This window comes from Dipodomys merriami, unplaced genomic scaffold (assembly GCF_024711535.1).
Source record: "Dipodomys merriami isolate MVZ:Mamm:240054 unplaced genomic scaffold, mDipMer1.0.p SCAF_9, whole genome shotgun sequence".
In the NCBI taxonomy this organism is placed as follows: domain Eukaryota; kingdom Metazoa; phylum Chordata; class Mammalia; order Rodentia; family Heteromyidae; genus Dipodomys; species Dipodomys merriami.
Genome location: NW_027206512.1, coordinates 30,110,449 through 30,134,169, shown reverse-complemented (window position 1 = coordinate 30,134,169; position 23,721 = coordinate 30,110,449).

Below are 23,721 nucleotides of genomic sequence, written 5' to 3'. Positions count from 1 at the left end.
TTGTGTGGCTTAATCTCAAGGCCAGAACACAGTCCCTGAGATTTTCTACTCAAGGCTAGTGCTCTACCATTTGGAGCCACAGCTCCACTTCAGGTTTTCTGGTCGTTAATTGGAGACAAGAGTCTCACTCACTTTCCTGCCAGGGGTGGCTTTGAATCTCAATCCTAAAATCTCAACCTGTGGAATAGCTAGGATTACAAGAGTGAGCCACCAGGATCTGGTTTGAACAGCCTATTTATTCAAGTGCACACAGTAAGCCACTACCTATAAACCTTCATTCAAATAACTTCTTTTTAATTACTTAATCAATTCTACTGCCTATGTTTCTTCTACTCAACAAAATGGTGATTTTATGAATAATTTTCACTTAGCCAAATTTTCTCATGAGCAGAGATGCTGCACAATTTTAAGCCTTGCATTTTCATTAAGGTTTACAAGAAGGAACATGTCTACTCACTTTATCAGTAAATGACAAGCTTCTCTGAAAAGCACCATGAGACTTCTGCTTCCTGTTGACCAGAATCAAAGCATTAGCTATTCCCGGCTTTAACAGAATTGGGGAAATAAATGTTTCATTTTTCTAGCCTTCATTTGGGTAAAATAGCAAAGAAAAAGAGAGGAGCGATGACTTTGGATGCTTAACCACAAGAAGGTCAGCAATAATTTTTCTCCATACAACCCAGCCAGTCCAGTAAAGGCTACCATCATGTCTTTTCTTTTATATGGACTACAGCTAATCTGTGTGTTTGATGCACTATAATCTCTATTCCATAAGCCACAGTGACCTTTCTAATAGCTAAATAAAAATCACAGCAGTGTCTTAAACTGTGCTGCAACAGACCTGGCTGTTTAAAAGTTAAGTACTTCGTTCTAAAGTCTCACATCACCAAGCTGAAACTAAGCTATTTATCTTCTAATAAATCAGGATTAAGAAAATACAAATTTTCCATCCTGTTTAATTGTACTGATAATAAAGATCCTCCTACCTTAAACCTTAAGCTCAAAAAGGTACTTTGAAATAAGATGGTATAAATGAATTAGCTACTTTTCCATTTTTTTCTGTATTCCAGTTGCCCTTTTACTGAAAAACAACATTGAAATAATCCATTCACTTTTTGTTTTGGTCCTTAGTCTTTCTCTATGCAACCAAACTCAAGGATTGAGAGTGTGTCTTAATTAGTAGAGTACCTGCCCAGCATGCTCAGTACCCCTATTCCAAACCACAATACTACCAAGAGCCAAAGCAAATCAAACAAAGCCATACCAACCCCTGCAGCTCATCCCACTGGAACTCTATAAATAAAGCATTGCCTGATTCTACAATCAAAAATAAATCAAGGAGGATTGTTAAAGTAAATTGCTATCATTTTGGCCTTTGACATAATACAAATATCTAACCTGTTATTCTTCCACTAACAACTCCAAATGTGGCCAATTCTATTTCAATTGAAACCTGTACTCTGTATCCTGGATTATAAAGCCTCAATCTGTTCATTGACTTATATTAACTCTTATTCTAACTTTCTTATTCTCCTTCACCAACTTGTGTGTTTCTGAATATACCAAGTGAATTCTAGCATATTTCTCCTGGAATGAGTTTCATTCTGATGATCTCTTAGTTCCTTTTGGGATTTAGCTCTTGCTTTTACAAAAGAGTTAGCATCAAAAGAACTTTTACTGAGCACTCTTACGTAGCCATCTTCCCATTGATGCTTTCATTAGCCTGACATATTCACTTTCTGGAGTTTGAGGCACTTGTCTGGTTGTGACTCAGTGTAGGTAACATATTGTCCCTAATGATAATAGGCATCAATAAATACTTGGCTATAAAATAAATAATAAATGTACCAGGGAGCTAAACAATTATTTTATATAAAGACACTATTTACTTCTTCTTCATAAAAACCTTATGAAATATGTATTGGTATTTTTCTATTTTCCAGATAATAAACTTAAAGCATTAAGAGAAATTAAAATCACACTGTATGGTTTTCTATTTTCCTATGGAACTGCTATCACCTGTGAGATTTAAAACATTTTCTGTGACACTTTCATATATTTCTGTGTTCTGTGCTTTTTCCATGTTTTTTTTTCTGTCTTATTGCCAACCTGCTGTATTGATTACTCTTGCTTTTTGGTAAGTTTTGAAATCAAGATACTATAAACTCTCTACAAGATCCTCAGGATAATTTTGGCTAATCTGTGGGTTTTGGTTCTTTGTGGGTTTTGTTTGTTTGCTTGTTTTCTATTCTTGATGTTCTGTGTTCCTTGCCTACTATGTAAATTTTAACTTTCCAGTTACTGAAAGAAAATGATGAAAAGTCTGTCCTGACATCACACATTGTCACCAACACAATTTTTAAATTACATTACAATAAGGATGGAAATCAATGGTTTAAAAGGGAAGGAGTAAACTCCCTTTTAGGCTGGTACTATAAGAGCTTTGTTTTCTCTTCTACTCTGGAAGACAACTTGGGATGCCTCAAGAAAACATTAAATAAAAAAGTAGTAGTGCTGTCATTTCACACTCTTTTCTATTTTGAAATTTGAAAGTCCAAGTCTTCTATAAATAGTATATGTAATAATATAGGAAATGGAATTATGAGAGCCAGAGACATCTCTGAACCAGAAAAGAACAGAGTGTAGGAGGCCAGTGAAGCAATAGTTTCAGTAAAAATGTTACAAGTCAGACTGGGAAGGAGGTTCAGTGATAGAGCGCTGGCCTTGTATGCAGAAGGCACTAGGTTCAATTTCCTCAGTACCCTGAGGTCCTGAGATCAAGTCCTAGTATTAGAAGAAAGAAAGGAAGGAAAGAATGAAAGGAAGGGAGAAAGGGAAGAAAGGAAGAAGGGAAGAAGAAGAGAAGGAAGGAAGGAAGGAAGGAAGGAAGGAAGGAAGGAAGGAAGGAAGGAAGGGAGGGAAGGAAAATGGAAAAAAAGGAAAAAGTTTCATTCTCTGATTATATTATAAACTTATTTAGACTCTACCACTAAATACCAGAAAAACCTGAAGTGGCACCATGGTTCAAATGGTAGAGCGCTAACCTTGAGCTAAAGAGCTGAGAGTTCAGGCCCATGACCACCAGCAACAACAACAAAAAATGGTGAAACTCATTCATTCTCATTATGTGTGACATAATTCATCTCAAGATAGAGATATAGAGATAAGACATAAATTTATGAAGTGGTATCTTGAATCTATAAATCTGATTTTTACTAATTTCTTTTCAGACATAAGTCTTTATATGATAATTTAATAGTTATCCCATACTTTTAAGAATTTTATTTTCATATTTTTGTCAGTCTCGGGGCTTTAACTCTGGGCCTGAGTGCTGTCCCTCAGTTCTTCACCTCAAGGCTAGTGCTCAAGGCTAGCACTTAAGCCACAGGACCACTTTCAGGTTTCACGGCTTTTCCTGCCCGGGCGGCTTTGAACCAGGATCCCCAGATCTCAGACTCCTGAAGTAGCTAGGATTAAAGGTGAGAGCCATGGGCACCCAGCCTAGTGACCATTTTCTATTGCAAGCTATTGGGGAGAAGTTAAGAGTGTCATAATGTCTTTGAGATTCAATTTTGTATTAGCGATTAAAAACTATGAAATCGAAGAAAAGCTATAGTTTTGAGATTTCTAAATTAACTGCATCAAAGAATTCTATCAAATGTGTTAAGTCTTATGAAGAAATTTGGACACGTTAAACAACATGGACTTGAATTTTGTGGTAGTTATTATAGAAATATAAAGTACCTGTAGACCAGGGAAATACATACTATTAATGATCAATCTTTCTTTTTAATCAATTTGCTAATAATCTTAAGAAGTGATAGATGTCTTTTAAGTGTTGGATTTTGGACATATTTCAAGGAAAAGTTTTAATTAAAAAAAAATCTCAAAACAAAGAAGACAATTTTCTGGATAGTGTGCATCCAAAATTTCCTGGTCTTCCATCTTCTACAGTGTGAAAAGAGACACAATGCCTATTTGCTCACTCATTGTGTTTTGTTGTCATACCTGTTTATTAACCTTTTTAAAACAGTTTTGGTCTGAATAGATTTCATGCTTTCATATTTCTGTGATGTCCTGGTGTGCTTATTTGGCTTGCAGATACCTAAGGGTATGGTAGTTAGACGTTGTCAAGACATTAGGTACCCATGAGCCTCTTCTTGGTCCTCTGAGTTGGCTGTCCGTCAAGTGGGGCTCATGATTGCTCTTTCTATTTTTGAAAATTGTTCTTCCAGTACCTGAGCAGTTTGCCTTTTGCTTTCAGAGAATGAGTTTAATCTGGGAGTTACAAAAGTCTTATTTTCTTCCCTGAGGCTTTCAACAACACTTCAACATGTGGGACCAGGGACCATCTTTTTTAAGAAGTGAGAGAAATTGCAAGCATATCTAAACAATTTTGGAGTAATACAATCTGTGAAAGCAGTTTTATTATTCAACACTTCTGAAATGTGAAAATGAAATAAACAAAACAATACCAAAAGCACCATGGGAACCAAAGAGTTTTTATAAAAGACATGAAGAATTAAGTAGAAACCTGAATGTTTGGGTTGGCTTGTATGCAAAGGGCTTCATATCTACATGCCAGGAAAATAACCTACATATATAGGGTCATGTGTGATGAACCAATATTCAAAATTTTAAACTTACATTAGTAACACATTTTTATAGGATAGTTGTTGCATTTTATTAACTTTTAATTTCTACTTAGATAAAATTTTACATGGTTGGATGGACTTCATGGGCAGTTCAACTGTGTTTTCTGAAGGAAATTAATTTCTGCAGAGAAAATTTCAACCCCAATTTGAAAAATTGACTAAGAATAAATTTGTGAAAGATCTTTCTAAAAAAGGTAAACATTAAGATCAATTTTTAAGGTCCAGACCAACTGGAGGTAACTATAAGCCTTTGACCTTACATTTTCATAATCACACCAATCATACATATTGCTTTCAAACAGCTAAAGCACTTTTCATTTTTACAATTTTCTTAACTATGATATTAGTTAAAGGTGATAAAATAGTTCTTAAATGGAAATATATTTATTTCACTTATCTTTCCAAAATTTCACAATTATCCTAAATTCATCCAGATAGTTAATATAATTTGACATGATTTGGCATAATTCTCAGCATACAATAATTTGTATTGGTTCTGAATTTGGGGCTGCAAACTACAAACACAATATGTGATCTACTTATTAGAAATATATTGTCTTGTCACTCATAGACTCCTGGTTATGATTCTCTGCTTGCCTGCATAGTGGTTTCTCATATCTCCTATTAGTTCTTCAGGATGCTGAGAGTTTGAGGATTTGTATTCAAAGCCAGACAAGTCTGTGAGACCCCATCTTCAAAATAACCAGCAAAAAGCTGTGCTGGAAGTACAGCTCAAGTGGTAGAGTGTCAGCCAGTGAAGTAAGTAAGCCAAGTAAGAGCACAAGGCCCTGAGGTCCTGAGATCAAGTCCTAGTATTGGAAGAAAGGAAGGAAGGAAAGAATGAAAGGAAGGGAGGAAGGGAAGAAAGGAAGAAGGGAAGAAGAAGAGAAGGAAGGAAGGAAGGAAGGAAGGAAGGAAGGAAGGAAGGAAGGAAGGAAGGAAGGAAGGAAGGAAGGGAGGGAAGGAAAATGGAAAAACAGGAAAAAGTTTCATTCTCTGATTATATTATAAACTTATTTAGACTCTACCACTAAATAGTGCTACAGCTAAATGGGAATAAATTTAAAACTATATCTTTCTTTACATCCCAAGCTCAATATTCAGTGTCCCAGATAACAATGGTCAGTTGAGGAACCTAGGTCAATGAGTACTGACAGACAATACTCAATACACTTCAGCTTTCTAATCCAGTCCTCCAACTAAGACTTGAACAATTAGTGAATTCCCTCTATATTGTTACCTCTATAATAGTAGGTTTGGATTAAGAAAATCTGAGAAAAAGCATATGGTCTGTATACCTGACATTTTATAACCATTGGTTTTTGTTGTTCTTATTCTCTAAGATCAGAGACACTAAGTAGTTACCACTAGGACAAGTACAAGATTTGTTTGCTTATTTTCATAATTTTACAAAATGTCCTACACTTTGCCCAGAGACAGCTTGACCACATTCCTTTTGCTTATATACCTTCTGTGTAATTAAGACCACAGGCATGTGCCACTATGCCCAGATGACTGAATGAGAGTCTTGCTAAGTTTTTGTCTTGACTGACTTGAACTTCAATTTCTACATCATAAATAACTGGAGTTGTACAACTGAACTCCTGTGTCTAGCATCTTTTTTTTTTTCCAATGGTACAGATAAAACCAGGGTCTTTTCAGTGCTAGGCAAGCATGCTATCATGAGTTATATCATAAGGCTACACAGTTTGAACTTTAATTGGACCAAAAGTTCTGGAAAATGCTGTTTTGTTTTGTTATGTGTAAAATCTGTGAATAATGAGGAGAGCCTGTACAAACTGTTATATTCACTCAAATGTATAAAAACTGGAATCACTGATACCATTCGATGTTGAAAATTCTATATATCTACTACAAACAAATATGACTGTATTGGAAATTTTGTATTTGTCTTCCATTTGTTCCAACTCAATTCATTGCACACAATTTTGATCTAGGAATTTGTGAATAGCTTGTAGGTTTTCAGTTTTGCTAAACCATGTCAAAATATCGCAGTGATTAGTTAAATATCCTTTACAAAAATTTAGTGCCCAAGCTGTTTGATATTTTTCAGATTCCAAATACTTTTAAAGGTAATTAACTAATTAATTACTTTCCCTTTTATTCACAATTAGCAATCTTGATTCAAAGACTGAAATAAATTTTGTCTTTTGTATACACATCTGATGAGTTGAGTAGACCTCATCAATCAAATGGTTTTCTTTGGCATTGGGCAAATTGAAGATTTTACAACACAAATAAGCAAATTTCTGTCAATAGTACCATCTGTGGTTTCTTTCTGAACACCAGCAGAAAGTTGGTATGCCTTAGTGTTTTCAGTACTTTAATGTTTTCAGTCTGTTACAGCTTTCTCTTGGCTTGCTGACTTTTGACATTTGGTTTCTGTCACCAGAAATGATAATATGAAATACATCTTAGGAGGAAATGAGGAGGAAAAGCTATCAGGTCCAAAAATACTATCTTCCAGATAGAAAACCTTTCCAGACCTGAAGGAATAGGTTGGCATTATTGAAATCACTGGCAAAGGTGGATGAGAAAGATATGGTTAGGCAAGGTTTGAGAAAAAAGATTTAGATAAGAGATACAACAGGCTTTTATATCAACAGAAGGTTGATTAAGGGAGAAAGAATCAAAAATTTTGTAAGAAATAAAATTGGTCAGATATTCAGATATTTCAGTTCTAGGACTACAAAAAGTCCAACTTGAAATATAACAGAAGGTAAAATTCAATACCTAACAGAAAAAGAGTATGAGTATGGCTGCTCCTTTTTTTTTTTTTTTTTTTTTTTGCTAGTTGCCTAATGGGTAACCTCAAATCCTGAGATATAGTTTTAAGTAGAAAATAAGGTCAGAACTTTTACAGGATAAGATCAGACATGTTAAAATAATCTTTTGGAAATAATAGGTCTATAATAAGTCCAGTTACAAGAGTATGAATTTCTAAAGAAATGGGAATTCAATCTTGGATAGTAATAGAGAGAAATGTCAGAGCTTGTTAAGACCTCATGTTTTATGTATTAACTTATCTGAAGTAAAGGAAAGTTCTTATGTCTAAAAAAAAAAACAATAACAACAAAAAAACAAGTCAACAAAAGAAATCCCAAACCCCAAACCAGACGCTGATGTCTCAAGCCTGTAATCATAGTATCATGGAGTAAAGCCAGGCCAGGCAGAAAAATACTTGTAAGACCCTTTCTTAACAGAAAAGTGGGTAGTGGCATGTGCCTATTTTCCTTGCTACAATGAGAAATCTAAAATAGATGGATTGTCCAGTTATGGACCTATGCAGGAAGCCAGCCCCCATCTAAAAATTACCCAGAGCAAAAAGGTCTAAAAGTGTGCTTTGAGGTTTGGCTCAATAGAATTTAACTGAAAGGCCCTGAGGTCAAAATTCAGTACTGTCAAAAATTAAATACTACAAACAAAATGAATGCCTCAATTTGTTGATTGTAAGATTTACATTTTACATGTTTTAGCCTCTCAGAAAACTGGAAGCATCTTAACATCAGTAACATCTCACAATTAAAATGAGATGATAGCAGGAAACACTGTTAAGTCCAGCTAACTCAGGAGGCTGAAATCAGAGAATTGTGGTTTGTAGCAGCCCAGCAAAAAGATGCAAGTGGAGGCACAATTCAAGTGGTAGAGTAACAGCCATGAGGGAAATGCCAGTAGGAGCAACAAGCCTTGAGTTCAAAACACAATAACGGCAAGTAAAATAAAAGGAGATGACTTTTTTCCCCTTTTAATGAGACAGAAAAATAATGGGTTAGGTTACAACCCGGCAAGACTTACACTTAATTAGGTTTTAAATTTAAAGTAGGTTATCATTTGTGCTTAAAGATATTCATTGGCAGGATATCAGGCAAAGGTTTTCCCAGCTTTGAATTCCTATGAGAGCACAGCTAAGTCCCAAGCATTGTGAATCATGCGATGAAACTCCTAACTAGGGAGTTTATCAAGCTGACCTCTAGGGAGCTCCACTTTAACCAATCCAACAATAAATACATTTTGGTCTCATTTCCGTAAATACATTTTAAATGTTTTCTCTTGTGCTGATTCAGTAGAAGCCAGCTGCTCACGGTCTGGCACTTCTAAGTTAGTGGATTGCCAATTACTGGAATGAACTTTAAAGTTTGATACGTCTAAATTTATTTCATAGCATTATTAAAATACTATTAATAAACTGTAGAAAATATACATTTAAGAATTGCTTTACCATAGTTTCTGGATATTTTAATCTAGACAGCTTTAGACATCCGTTAGCTATCCTGTTATTCTGTACAGAATTTTCTTGTATGTTCATTTGTCTCCATAAAATGTCTGTAGTTTCCAGCCAAGTCTGAGTAATTAAAAAAGAGATAAACATCTTGAATAAGTATAAATGATTTTTTTTCTGGTGATGGAGTATGAATTCGGACCCTTGTTCTTGGTATACAAGTAGGCTATTTAAGCCCCATCCAAGTCTCTTTTTGCTCTACATATGTTTTTCAGATAGGCTTTCATGTTTCTACAGGGAACAGCCTTATACTAGGATCCATCTATTTCCACCTCTCAAATAACAGGCATTACAGGTGCATGCTAATACACCAAGGCCATAGATACCTAATGTTTATTGCCTTGTAGATGATAAACAAATGCATTCTACATTCTACATACATTCTAAACAATTACATTGAAATAATCTAGCATTTTTTATATCCTTCATTAACATGCTAATATCAGTACCTTAAAAGAGAAGGCAAAGTAGATTTTCAGAGGAGCCATTCATTTATATACATATATATACATATTAATACAGAAATGAGTTCCTACTGCTTGAGCGGTTTTTTTGTTTGTTTCTTTCTTTTTGTTTGTTTGTTTCCCTGGTTGTGGGGCTTGAACTCTGGGCTTGAGCACTGTCTCTGCACTCTTCAGCTCAAGGCAAGCACTCTACCACTTGAGCCACAGCACCACTTCCGGTTTTCTACTGATTTATTGGAGATAAGAGTCTCATGGAGTTTCCTGCCTGGGCTGGCTTTGAACTGTGATCCTCAGATCTCAGCCTCCTGAGTAGCTCAGATTACAAGCCTGTTTGAGTTTTTAAATATGTCACTCTAAAAAGAGATTTTATTGTTTAGGAAAGAATGTCAAATTTCAGTGATATTTTAGAAATAAATTAAGTAGATGTGAAACTTTTAAATTGTAGAATAATTTCTTTTAATTTCAAAACTACTTCTTTTGAAAAATGCAGGAAAGGGGAAGAAAAATGTCAAACAAAAGCTAGATATTGTCACATTTTCATTCAAGAAAGAAAGGTGGCACTCATAAGAAAAAAAAAAATGACCTCAGAAAAATAGTTCTCCTGGTTATGGAGATCCCAGCCTACCATGCTGTAAAATAATGGTAACAACATTTCTCTTCTTTAATGAAAACAATAGTAGGAGCAGTATTTTACAGTAAGGTGACTAAAGAATGTAATAATGCACTGTATATTTCAAAATGACAGAAAACAAAGGTTTTTGAATGATTTCACCATAAAGAAATGGTAAATGTTCAAGAAGGCAAAAGTATTTTACCTTTATTTAAGCATTAGCTAATGTATGCATGTATTAAATATCATATGGTACCCAATAACTCGGCAGAATTTTTATATTTATATGTATCTCTTAACAAATACAATTTTAAAACCCTGGAAACTTTGATTTGTCTTTGTATATTACATATTCATTGGGTGGATGGTGAATTGTCTCACAGATTGTAGAGAAGAGGGGAAAGCAGGAAAGTTAGGCTTAAAATAAGGGAAACAGGAAGAATGCATAGACAATATGTAAAATATTATTTTTATTTTTCTAGTACCAGGACTTAAACACAGAGCCTTGCACTTGCACAGCTTACTTGTTCATATTGTTCTATACCACTTAGGACATGATGAAGTGGAGAAAACAATCCAAAAATTCATATGAGATAATAAAAGGTCCCAAATAGTTTTATGAAACTATTTTACTTTCCAATGGATAAAAGTAAGTGTCCAATTCTGATTTATATTTCTGTAGATTTACCAGTATAAAAAAATCCTTTTTTTTAATTGTTGTCAAATAGAGAAGCAACATAGAACACTAGAAAAAGTGAGATCCAATCTTCAGGCTTTCCACGTTGTGTTTCACTTTGTTTTACACCTCAAGTTTTGACATACTTTAAATGAAAGTATCAACTACTTCTAAACTGCCTTTTTAATCCGAAATTACCTAATTTATGACATCCAATAGCAATTTGGCCTTTGATTTATAATGAAAGTGTTTTATCAGCCCAGGTATGTATTTTTCGGTCCTTTTTTTTTTTTTTTTTTTTTTTAAGACAAGGTCTTGGTAGGTAGCCAAGATTGGCTTTGAATTCATAATATTCATGCCTTTTCCTAACTACTGGGATTTCAGATATATGATATTACGCCCATCTTGTTTTATCTTTTGGACAAGAGTTATGCAATAGTTTATATCACACTGTTTTGAAGCTTCACCTAAAAGTCACATTTGTAAACATTTATAATTGAAAGTTTTTCTTAATTTTTTTCTTAGCGTTGATAGTTTTACATCTTTATTATAATTGTTCAAAAACTTCTATACTATTAACTGCAGAGGGAAAAACTGAGTTACTTACACAATAAACTAAACTTGACTGATGCAGTAAGGAAAATTTCTATCAGTAGAAAACTGGCAGAGGTGGACTGACTTGTTCTTCTACCTACTTCTTTTTTCTTTTCTTTTTTCTCTTTTCTTTTTTTTGACAGTTGTGGGGCTTGAATTCAGGGGCTGGGCACTGTCTCTAATCTCTTTTGCTTAAGGCTAGAGCTCCGGTTTTCTGGTGGTTAATTAGAAATAAGAGTCTCACCAACTTTATTGCCCAGGCCAGTCCAAACCTTGATCTTAAGAACTCAGACTCCTGAGTAGCTAGGATTACAGAATGAGTAACTGTGCCTGGCTTTGTTCTACCTATTTTTGAGGAGTCCTCAGTTGAAATGACCAGTCTACGCTGGAGCTGTAACTATTCATGACAATGAAAAGGAAGCAGCAGACATCTACAGTCTGAAGACAGAGAAATGTTTACCAGATATTGAGTTAGGACCTGATTCTTGGCGTTTTGAGATTGTACTAAATAAAGCCTAGATTACTAAATTATTGGATTTTTAACACCCTAAGAAACCTTGTCTTAACATTGTTTACAACCTAATATGCAGTGACATGTGATAGCAGTTCATAAATATTCAGTAAAAGGAGTTCCACAAAAATATTCACTAGAGCCTGGCTGTTGGGCTCACTCCTGTAATCCTAGCTACTCAAGTATTGAGATCTGAGGATCCCGTTTCAAAGCCACCATTGGCAGGAAAGTCTGTGAGACTTTTTTTAAAGTATTTTTTTATTATAATAATACTGTACAGAGGGGTTACAGTTACATGAGTAAGGAAATGAGCACATTTCCTATCAAGCATTGTTACCTCCTCCTTTGTTTTTTCCCTACCGTCCCCCCCTCCTGTGAGACTCTTATCTCCAATTAATCACCAGAAAATCAGAAGTGGTACAGTGGCTTAAAGTAGTAGAGCACAAGCCTTGAGCTAAAGAGCTCAAGGACAGAGCCTTGGCCCAGAGTTCAAGCCCCATGACTGGTACCTTTCCCCACCCCTTCCCGCCAGATGCATTAGATGTTGAGATTCTTGTATTTACTTCTGATGCAGGGCTAGTAAACAGAGACACTTTGGGGAATATTGTGGAAAAACAGAGTTGAGGAGGCCCATGGTAATAAAGGAGCAAGTACACACCATCTTTCCTTTATTGGAAAAGGCAGTAATAGATAAGTCCCCTAAAATCTTATTTTGTGATTTATACTTTCCCCAAAGTCAATCTTCAATCAAAGTGCTTGATATTGATTAATTCAAAAGGTAGATGCTCCAGCCTAGATGCTTTGAATTTATTTATGTAGCTAAAGGTACTTACTCTCTGTGTATGTTATTTTAGGATATGATGCCAGATGTTTCTTGTTCAGGAGGCTGGCAATGACATTCTTCACATATTTGCCTTTTGATTCCTATCTGGGAGGCTTTAACTGAATGCCACATGACTAGAATTAAAATAAATGTACCATCAGTTTCTTAAGCTGAAATTTGTTCATTTTTCCTGCACAGATATAGTTATCACACTTAACATCACTGACAACAGTTCCCTGATTTTTTGTTGATTCTGTCTTGTCCATGGTCATTATCTATTAAATAAAAATTTAAAAATATAATTGCAGTCCTCCTGGTAGTCTGTTGACTGACTACTCTGAGTTAAAAAGCACCCTGTACCAGCAGCAGGAATCCAGCAGCAACAGTCTAATTTCCTCTAATCCATGAGGTGCCTGCTTAATTACAACCTTCCATTTACTAGCTCTCTGGCTGCATTCCATCTTTGCTTGTATGTTTTTTCATCCACTTTATTGTCCATTTCTATTTCATCAAGCAACATAGCACAGAGACTAGGCTTGTTTCTGTCCGTGGCTTGCACATACTTTCAGTCGAACCATTTCTGTAGTTTGTTGTAAAATTGATTTTAACTTTCTCCTCTCTTCTCTCAGAGAAGAAAGATATTTATAAGAAAGTTTAGCCTTGAAAAGGTTTTGGGTTTTGTGAGGTGTCAGGATATTATGAGAAATAACAGAAGAGTGGAAGAATCATTTCAACTGTCAAATGGATGATTCAGGTGGCAGATGCTGGAAAGAAAAGGAAGCAATGCTGGTGGAATCGTTTAGTTGGCATGCAATAAATTCATTATTTTTAATGAAAGAAAAGATTCTTAGAACACCTTTCCAAAACTTTTCTCTTTTACATTATTTTGAAATAGTTATTCAAGCCACAAATATAGAGAAACATAAATAACCAGAGTTGAAAAGTTTGTTTATTCAATATACAATTATTCTCTCTCTATATATTGCTAGTCAAATACATCTAATTGTGTATGTGTAAATAGCTTTTATACCACTAAAACAGGTGTATCATTTTGAGGTTTTACAATTATAAATGATGATTTAGATTTTAGGGGAGCAAAGCTTGGATTGAACACAGGGCTTATGTTTGTAGCTACACGCTACATCTAGGGTTATTAAAATTGGTGATCTTTGCTCTGCTTTACAGAGAAGTGAATTAATTTAGTAAGAGTGTAATCACCACAAAGAAAAAAATTACCTAAGTTTTATCAATGTATTCTGACACTATCAAAAATCTCAATAATTTTTTTCCTTTCTTTTTTTTTTGGGGGGGGGGATCCAGTCGTGGGGCCTGAACTCTGGGCCTGGGCACTGTCCCTCAGCTCTTCAGTTCAAGGCTAGCACTCTACCACTTGAGCCACAGCTCCACTTCTGGCTTTTTTTTTTTCTGCTTATGTGGTGCTGAGGAATCGAACCCAGGGCCTCATGCATGCAAGGCAAGCGCTCTACCACCGAGCCACCTTCCCAGCCCTATTTTTCCTTTCTTTTTTTTTTTTTTTGTCGGTCGTGGGGCTTGAACTCTGGGCCTGGGCACTGTCCTTCAGCTCTTCAGCTCAAGGCTAGCGCTCTACCACTTGAGCTACAGCGCCACTTCCGGTTTTTGGGTGGTTTATTGGAGATAGGAGTCTCACAGTCTTTACTGCCCGGGCTGGCTTTGAACCGTGATCCTCAGATCTCAGCCTCCTGAGTAGCTAGGATTACAGGCGTGAGCCACCAGCGCCCGGCTCAATTTTTCCTTTCTTAATGTCATCATTTAAGCAATTTTTTCGAGGACGCATAAAAAGACATACACTTACAAATTTAGCAATAATGTGCAAATAATTATTCATAATGAAGTTTGGCCAAATATTGAATTTGAGCAACAGGTTGTGGTCAGCTGTTAAAGGGAGCTCAAATCCAGGCAATGAAAAAAAATTCCAACTAGAATTTGAGAATATTCATGTTAATTACCTTTCAGATTAAAAAGAGTATCAAATACAGGAATAGGTTTCATTTTCTGAGTAGAAAATAAAAAAAAATGCTAGGGAGTCTCAGAAGATATAAAGGGAGAAAGGTTTCTTTGAGTTGAATGAAGTATTTTAGTCATACTTATGGTGTGGTTATATGCCTGTTTATGTCTCACAAAATCCTGAACAATATACTCTATTTCTAACGTGGTTGATTTAAAAAACAAACAAACAAAAACAACTAAAAATAAAAATAATGGTTGATATTGTGACTTTTAATAAACTTTAACCAGAAAAATATTCTACAACATGAAATGGAACCTGACCTGGAAATAATTTGTCAACTTGGAATTTGTAGACTAGAAAATCAATGAGTCTGTCATTTTCACTTTATTTATTTACTCATTTTTTGCCTTTTCTGGATATTAGCCATTGAAGAAACAATTCATAAAAAAAACAGTAGATGCCAGAAAGAATTAGGTAATCTTAAACTCTTTGATTACTATTAGAGGAGGCAAAAGAAGTTAAGGACACTAAATATAATTCATTGAAATCTTGCAGTGAGATTTAGTCATTAAGGCAATGTGTTACCCCAAACATTAAGCAAAATATAAGGATACCAAACTTCTACTTTTCACATAAAAATTCTGTTAACAAAGAATGGGAAATACATTCTAAAAAATTTACTTGAAATCTAGTCATAATCCCAATAGGAAGAAAAAATCGTCATTTAGATAATTTCAAGGAGTAAAAGAATATATCATGCATCATGTGTTTGACTTTCAGAGAAGTATTTCTTACTTATTAAGTTAATATTAATAGTTTGAGGCCATTCCTTTGTGTGTGTGTGTGTGTGTGTGTATGTGTGTGTCAGTATTGGGGCTTGAACTCAGGACTTGGGCCCTGATCCTGAGGTTTTGCTTTAGTGCTCTATCACTTGAGCTATAGCTACATTTCTGAATTTCCTCCCCCCACTCTAATGGATTTTCCTGCTTGGGAAGGTGTTGAACCACAATCCTCAGATCTCAGCCTCCTGAGTAGCAATTATTACAGGCATGACCCACCAGTGCCAGGCAGACGCTACTACTTTTATCCTTGCTCAGTGGCCTAGAAGGCCCAAGTGTTTATTTGCTACTATTACAAAATTCCAATCATACATATTATTTCTTGCAAATGTTTGATATGTTTTGTTCTCATTGCTAATTATGCCCAGATGACTCAGTAACTGGAACAAACACATTTCGAGTGAATTTAGAAGCAGTTTGCTTTTCAACTATTTAAGTAACTTGATTATGTCGACTTTTTTTTTTCTTGGTCAGATCACTCAAGCTAATAACATGGCCATCTTCCAGCAGTGTGCTTATCTCTGAATAGTTAACTTCTCCTTCAGGACACTTTTCTGTACCTTTCATTTGGCTCTTATGCTCCTGTTAGGAATCCAAGAGGCATAAAGTTCGTTCAGGTTGATAAGCCAAAGTAACTTATTGTATTTCTCTTTTCATATGCAGAGGAATCCTACTCACAATTAGAAGAATGAAAAAACAGAATAGTTTCTAAAATTACTTCCCCTTAGGCTTCATACCCTTCAAAAATGTCTTCTGGGCCTTGTGCCCTTATTTTCTCAGTTGAGAACTTCTTTTCATTCAAGCATTTGAGTACTGGAAAACAAATAGACCAGAGGAATCATGCCCTGTGTGTTTCTGTTGCAAGATGTCCCAAGGGCACACAGAAAAATACAACAACTGAGGCATCAGAACTTCTGGGAGGTGTGAGGAGTTTGGAAATAATCCAGCTATTCAAATCAGACTTGTTGATAGACATTCCTGCCATGATCAGGAATTACACATGAAAGAAAAGAAATTCTCTACTTGAGTCTCTGGCTGCTCAGCAGGTGAACCATTAAATCTCCTAGCCCTTCTACTTGTAGATTTTAATAGATGGGGCTGGAACACAGAATAAAGTCATTCAAGCACCAACGACATGTGTTGGTAATTTAAATTTTGTCTTCATTCCAAACTGGAAGAGCAAAAATTAAAAAAGAAAATTGTTGTTTTGTCAAACAAAAAGTTTTTTTTTTGTTGTTAATTTGGTGTACTGAAATAAAGAAAAAATAATTAAAACAAAACTTGCTTATGTCCTCTTAAAGTGGCTATTTAATAAGCTTTGGCTCAAAATTCAACTTGGAATTTCCCTCTACTGATCCATTTAAGACAGAGGCTGGATTTTACAGTGGCATTTTATATGACCGATATACATTTTTAAGCCCAGTTCTGTTGTTTACAAGCAGGATTGGACACAATTTAATTCTGTTTATTATAGAAATCAAGTGCTTTTGGAAAGGGATGGTGAGCAGCTGTTTAATATTGTCTTTCTGTTAATATAGGGAGGTTCATTTCTGGTGCCCTCGGAGGAGAAAAGCAGTTTGCAAGATTTCTAGTGGCTCTTTTCTGCAGAACTCTAGGTCTGTTGCCAGGATGAACCTGAAGAAAAGACATGCTGTTAATTGTTGGGGCTGGTTGTCTCTGGCAGGTATCAATTGAAGACTGGTACTCTGGTAGGATTTCTCTGTCTTTTACAAAGAATACATCAGTAATCAAAACAAAGAATGTAATCATTATTTTTACTACACAATTTTATAGCTCTTTTTAAATCTTAAGGTAACGAAATTTTGTTTTGTTTAGTTATTTTTTATTTAATTTTGGGTTTTTGTTTGTTTATAATGAGGATGGGCAAGAATCATTCTGCCTCCCTCAGAAAAATGGGTTTCATACTTAAGGAAATTATTATTACCATTATTATTGCAAAAATTATAGCTAAAGTAAGAGAACAAATTTGAAGGTGATAGTTTTAATAATTGTCTTACAATGGTAAATAGTTCAAATTAATAATCTCTTGAAGTAGTCATTTGAATATGGCATGTGATGTTTCCTGTATCTGTTTGATATAGAAGGAAACCAAAAGATTGGGTGGAAAATCAAAATAGCATTTAGCCCTTAGATAATTTCTCTATATTTGGTATTGACATAAATAAAAATGTACTCAAGCCCTAGACATTGTCTAAATAGCAACTTTCTCAGAACTTAAGCTCTTTGTGTTGTTAATGCTAAAAGAATGACAACCAGTCACATCTCAGAACTGCAGCAATGATGTGTAAAATAATAACAATATTCTGATAGCTTCCTCATTCTTAAGTAAGACAGGAAGATAAAACTCTATTAGACTGCTTTGATAGAATATATGATAGTGAGAAATTACTGAATGGGTAAATTTGTGTTATACCTAATTTGGGAGCTAATTATTTTAAAATATTCCTTAAGACATATACACCAACTTTTTTGTTTGTTTGTTTTTTTAAGCATGTGGTAGCTAGACTTGTGGAGACAGTATCAATATGCTTTTTGTATTAAGACCCCATGGATGAAGTTATTCCAGAATTGCTTTCTTATTTTCTTTTCTTTATTTTAGTAGCATGAGTTTTAAAGTAAAAAAAAAAAAGTAGTAATTACTAAATGCATTGAAAGAAAAATCTCTTTATTCTTGAAGATAGGGTTTCACTTATATAGTTCAGACTGGCCTCAAATTTGTCATCTTCCTGCTTCATTATGCTTAGTGTTGGTATTACAGGCAGGTATCACCATGCTTAAGTACTCACACTTTTTGACTTGAGCTGTATAAATTGGTGCAAAAGCAATATTTAACAGTAAGGCAATATTTGTTACAAGCCTGGGTAAAACGCTGAAGTATTTCAGTTTGTGTTCCTGTGAACAAATACCTGACAGAACAGCTCCAAAGGGAAAAAAAAAAAGATTAATTCAATTCCGGGGGATAAACCTATGTCTTTGACTCCCTTGATTCTGGTCTCACAGTGAGGGAGAACACCATGATTGTGGGAATATGTGGCAGAGGCTTCTCATTTCATGGCAGAAAGGAATGAGAGAGATGAACCAGATGGTGAAAGAGGGAAAGGAAGAGTAGAAGAGGGAGAGAATGAAAAGTCATGCATTTTCTTCTCATTTTCTTTCCCCCATTTCTTTTTTTTGGGGGGGGGTCCGGTTGTGGGGCCTGAACTCTGGGCCTGGGCCCTGTCCCTCAGCTCTTCAGCTCAAGGCTAGCGCTCTACCACTCTTGAGCCACAGCTCCAATTCTGGCTTTTTTTCTTTTTCTGCTTATGTGGTGCTGAGGAATCGAACCCAGGGCCTCAGGCATGCAAGGCAAGCACTCTACCACTAAGCCACCTTCCCTGCCCCTCTTTTCCCCATTTCTATCTACTACTTCTCCTTCTCACCTTCTCATTTGGTAGGTTAGGGTTATGATACATAAAGGCAGATATATTCCATACACTAAAATGTACTCTTAGTGAAAGTAAATAAAGCTGAACTTCAATCCTAGGCTTTTGTTTATGTTTGTTTTCTTTTCTGCAAGGATATTTAATAGCATTTATCTGCATAATTTTATCCCTTATTTTTTTGTAGGGGGAACCAAAGACCAGACTGGTTCAAGTGTCCTCATGTGTCACAAAGAACTGTGTGCTTTTTCTCTTTCCAGAAGGAAAGGAAGTTATGTCATTCACACAGGGCTGAGGGGGGAGCTTTGTATGTTTTCCAGGTTGTGCTGTACTTGGATGTGTTTAAAATAAAAGGATTGAGAAGTAACATGTGGTATTGCAAAGGAAAGGAGTTACATTTCCATCTGACCACTGAGAGTACATAGTGCACACTTAGAGAAATTTTAAAAAATAGATGTCCATTTATCTGTGTAGGTAGTACCCCTTTCTTTCACTTACAAAAATCTTCCTATGTAGCTTAGGCCTCCTACCTCATTTTCCTGATTACATAAGGTGCTGGGATTATGTGCATGTCCCACTGCACAGGATGATATTCTTTTAAATACACTAGTTTATGTTTTCAAGAATTTTATCATTGGCCACACAGATCTTCATTACACCATGCATGTGTGTGTGTGTGCATGTGTGCAATACTCTTCAGTATTTTTCAGGTAGAGCAAAGATTCTTGTTTTATTATACATGAAGAAATCGGGGTTTCTCCATCAGCTCTGGTAACTGGGTTTAAGAGAAAGTCTCATCTGAGTGAATTACTTTTTACATTCTTGAACTGGGAATGACGTTTAAGCAGACTGAATGTTGGGTATGAAGACAATCCAATACTAGTCCTACCCTACCTTAAAAAAAGAGGGGGTAATTTTCTTAAATTACTTTTACATATGTTTCTGACCCTCTATTTTGCTATACCAAGAAGAGAAATGCACGGAAATGGTATCAAACAGTGATCCCTTTTTAATAAGATTTTCAGCCTAATTATATAAGTTCTAAAGGTTCAAATAACATTGGGTACAAGCCAGGTTTTTCTGGATGCATAGCTGAACTGAACTTTTGAACTTCTAGATTTGCTTTGCAGTGGTTTTTGCTTTTTTTTGTTCCAGAGAAAGTCAGACCCATTTTATTCTCACATTTCTCTAATCATGAAAATATTGATAATTGTGACACACAATGAATAAAAAAACTGAAAAGATCCAAGTTCAAGGGATACCCAGATACTCAGCCAGACCTTCAACGTCTAACAAATTTTCTAATCAAATGAGATTAATAAGGCATTTCATAGGTTGCTGAGAACTGACTAGGCTTGCTCATCATTCCTTCACAGAAAGGAAAACTGTTAAGACATATTGTTAAGACATATTGCTACATGCTAGTGTCTTAGTCTTGTATATCTAGCTATTCAGGAAACTGAATCTGAGGATCTTGGTTCAAAGCCGGCTCAGGAAGAAAAGTTCTTGAGACTCTTATTTACAATTAGCTACCAAAAGCTAAAAATGGGAGAGCACTAGACTTGACTGAAAAAGCTAAGAGGCAGCGTCCAGGCACTGAGTTCAAGCCCTTGTACAAGCACCAAGAAAACAAATAAAACAGAACAAACAAAAAAGAAAGAAAAAGAAAGGTGTTCCTTTAATATTTCCATTCTTAGCTCTCTTGAAGGTAGTGAAATCGATGGCAAATCTGTTAGGTTTTTAAAAAGCGGTATTCAGGTAAGGGGTAGGTTTATTCAGTAGACCTGCTGGGACCAGGCAAGGTTGGCACTCCACATGGCTGGGAAAGGCCTGGGAATGAGAGAGAGCTGGGAAAGAGAGGAAAGAGAGAGGAAAGAGCTAGAGCAGAGAGAAAGCAGAGAGAGCTAGAAAAGAGCAGCAAGAGAAAGTCTGGGCCTGGGCTAGCCCTTATCTAGGGTATGGGAGGAGAAAGGTGTGGCCACATCAAATTCAGATGTGACCTCTTCCAGGTGTCCCAGTTGCCTAGGTAACGCAGGTACTGGGTGGAGACTTTGCTGCGACGAGGGTGGAGTCTGCTCGCCATCCAGGATCGGACCTTACATTCCAGCCTTTTAATAATCATGAAATAGGGCGTGGATTCTCTCTGGCTACTTCCTGCTGACAAGGGGCATCGACAATAAGGGTAAAAGGCTGGAATTTTGTCCCCTCCCAGAGAAGGCAGTGAGCAGCAGCTGTCCCTTGGTGGTGTGAGTCCTTAGATGAAGTCTAGAGAAGTCTCATGAGCATTGAGGGGCTGGGAAAAAAATACTAGAGAGCAAATAAATGGCAAGAGGAAGGACTTGGGGCTGAAAGTGTTGGTATAAATGTCCCTAGCTACTTCTGACATCTGGCGAGTAGGTAGAGAAGTCAGTTGACAAAGGCAAGAATATAAATTCCTGTTCAGTTAATAGGTAGACAGGTATAGACATTGGATAGGCAGGCACAAAGTGGCTCCATGTTCCCTTGTTCCCCAGACTGGCTGAGTCTAGGTGCTCATTGCTGGGATGGCTTGTCCCAGTTGGTATTCAAGGAGGTTTGAACTCAAGGCCTGGGCATTGTCCCTGAGCATTTCTGCTCAAGGCTAGTGCTTTACCACGTTGAGTTACAATAGCACTTCCAGTGTTTGGCTGGTTAGAGATAAGAGTCTTGAGCCTGGCTCTTTGCAGGTTAGTTGGGAGATGGAGTCTTAGGGATTTTTCAGCCCAGGCTGGCTTTGAACTGCAATATTTGCCACAGAAGCCCTTTATTATGTCCAATTAAAGCAACAAGGAGATCAAGTAGAATAAGTAGAGTTTACCTGCTCCTTATCAAGAACTGACCAACAAATATTCTGCAATGACAAAACTCATTAGATGTGATGAGAATTTTAGCATAGATATGCCCAGTATTTTAGAACCATGTGGTCAGTAGTAAAATACACAACACAAAACAAAAAAGGCAAAACTCAAAACCTAAAATTTTTACACATTTAGACATCTTTGCTAACAAAGCACATCAGATGGTTGGGCCTCAGTTACCAGGGCCTGTGAAAAGAGCAACTTGTTAGCAAGGCACCTTAGAATAGATGGATGGAGTAGGAAGCTTGGTGGAAGGTTAAGGGTCAGATGGGCCCAAACCCTTAACCCACCATGTGGCCAAGATGGCGAATTCAAGATGGTGAATTTCTGAAAGAATTCAAAGAAACCCTGAACAAATAGATCAAGCCTACATTGGCTAGCCTTTGAGAGGGAACCTAGAGGGGGGTCCCCAGGACCCAGCCTGCGTTGCACTCTTCAGGGCACAAGCCAAAATATAGAAAATAGAAAGGGAGAGATAGGGAAAGTTGGACATGAATAGCAGAGAGAGAGCCAAGAGAGCCTGAAATTAAACAGACTTCTGACCTTTTACCACAGCAGTAGCAAAAACTGTGCACATCTGAGACTGGCATAAAATTAGGCCCTCTGGCTTTCCAGGGAGCACAGGAAGCATTTCAAAGGGGCTTCACGGCTCGGGCATTATTCGCAGCACCCCATTAATGAGTAGGAGAGTCAGTCTGGTGAGTGAAGGAGAGCTGACCAGGCAGAAGCGGCGTTCCGACTTCCCCCTCACGGCACCATTTATGTTAGGTTTTTAAAAAGTGGTAGCCAAGTAAGAACAGCCCCACTCACGTGGTATTCAGGTAAGGGGTAGGTTTATTCAGTAGATCTGCTGGGACCAGGCAAAGTTGGCACTCCACGTGGTTGGGAAAGGCCTGGGATGAGAGAGAGCTGGAAAAGAGAGGAAAGAGAGAGGAAAGAACTAGAGCAGAGAGAAAGCAGAGAGAGCTAGAAAAGAGCAGCAAGAGAAAGTCTGGGCCTGGGTTAGTCCTTATCTAGGGTATGGGAGGAGAAAGGTGTGGCCACATCAAATTCAGATGTGACCACTTCCAGGTGTCCCAGTTGCCTAGGTAATGCAGGTACTGGGTGGAGACTTGCTGCGGGGAGGGTGGAGTCTGCTAGCCATCCCTGAGCGGACTTTACAAAATCTTTTTGAAGTACCCGTTTTCAGATGCCCCCTCACAGACCACCAGAAACCACGATCAATGCAAACAGCAAAGAGTCGTTTACTCTTTGCATGCTGGAGCTTGGTCCTCCGCACACTCGGTAACCAGTGACACTAAGAGGCCTCGAGCATAGAATCAGCACACTTTTGATAGTATAAAACAAACAACTTTAAGGAACTGTTACATGAAAATTACATGATTGGTTAACATTTGAAGCCAGCTGAGCTGAGCAGATATAATTGGTTGATCTTTAGAGAAAAAAATATTTTTTTGTCCCATCACTTGACCACGAAGGTGTCACACCTGGGCCAGCAGTATGCAGGATTAGGGTGTGTTTTGCTCTGGGCTCTGAGGAACTGGTCAGTTGGAATGTTAAGTGGTTTTTCTCTGAACCAAAAGTCTTAGTCCTAGGTTGCTCGGGAACAACGCCACTTGCGGGGTAAACACCTGCTTCTACTGAAGGCTAGTTTCGGATCCTGACTTCTTTCACTTTTCTTTCTTTCTTTTTTTCTTTCTTTTAAAAATCTTTAAGTCAGTTTATGAATGTAATGCTTCCTGCCCAGTGTCACCTGTTTCATCATTTTCCCCATCCTACCCAAGCTATTCCTCAATTTTCTTATTTTATTACAATATGTATTGAAATTTATGACTGTATTCTTCCCCCTTCCTTTCTTGATTTGTCGAACCCCCTTGATCTGACCTTTCTCTTTTGAGTACCCATTTCTTGGTGTCATTTTGTTAGACTCTGATACTTAGCCT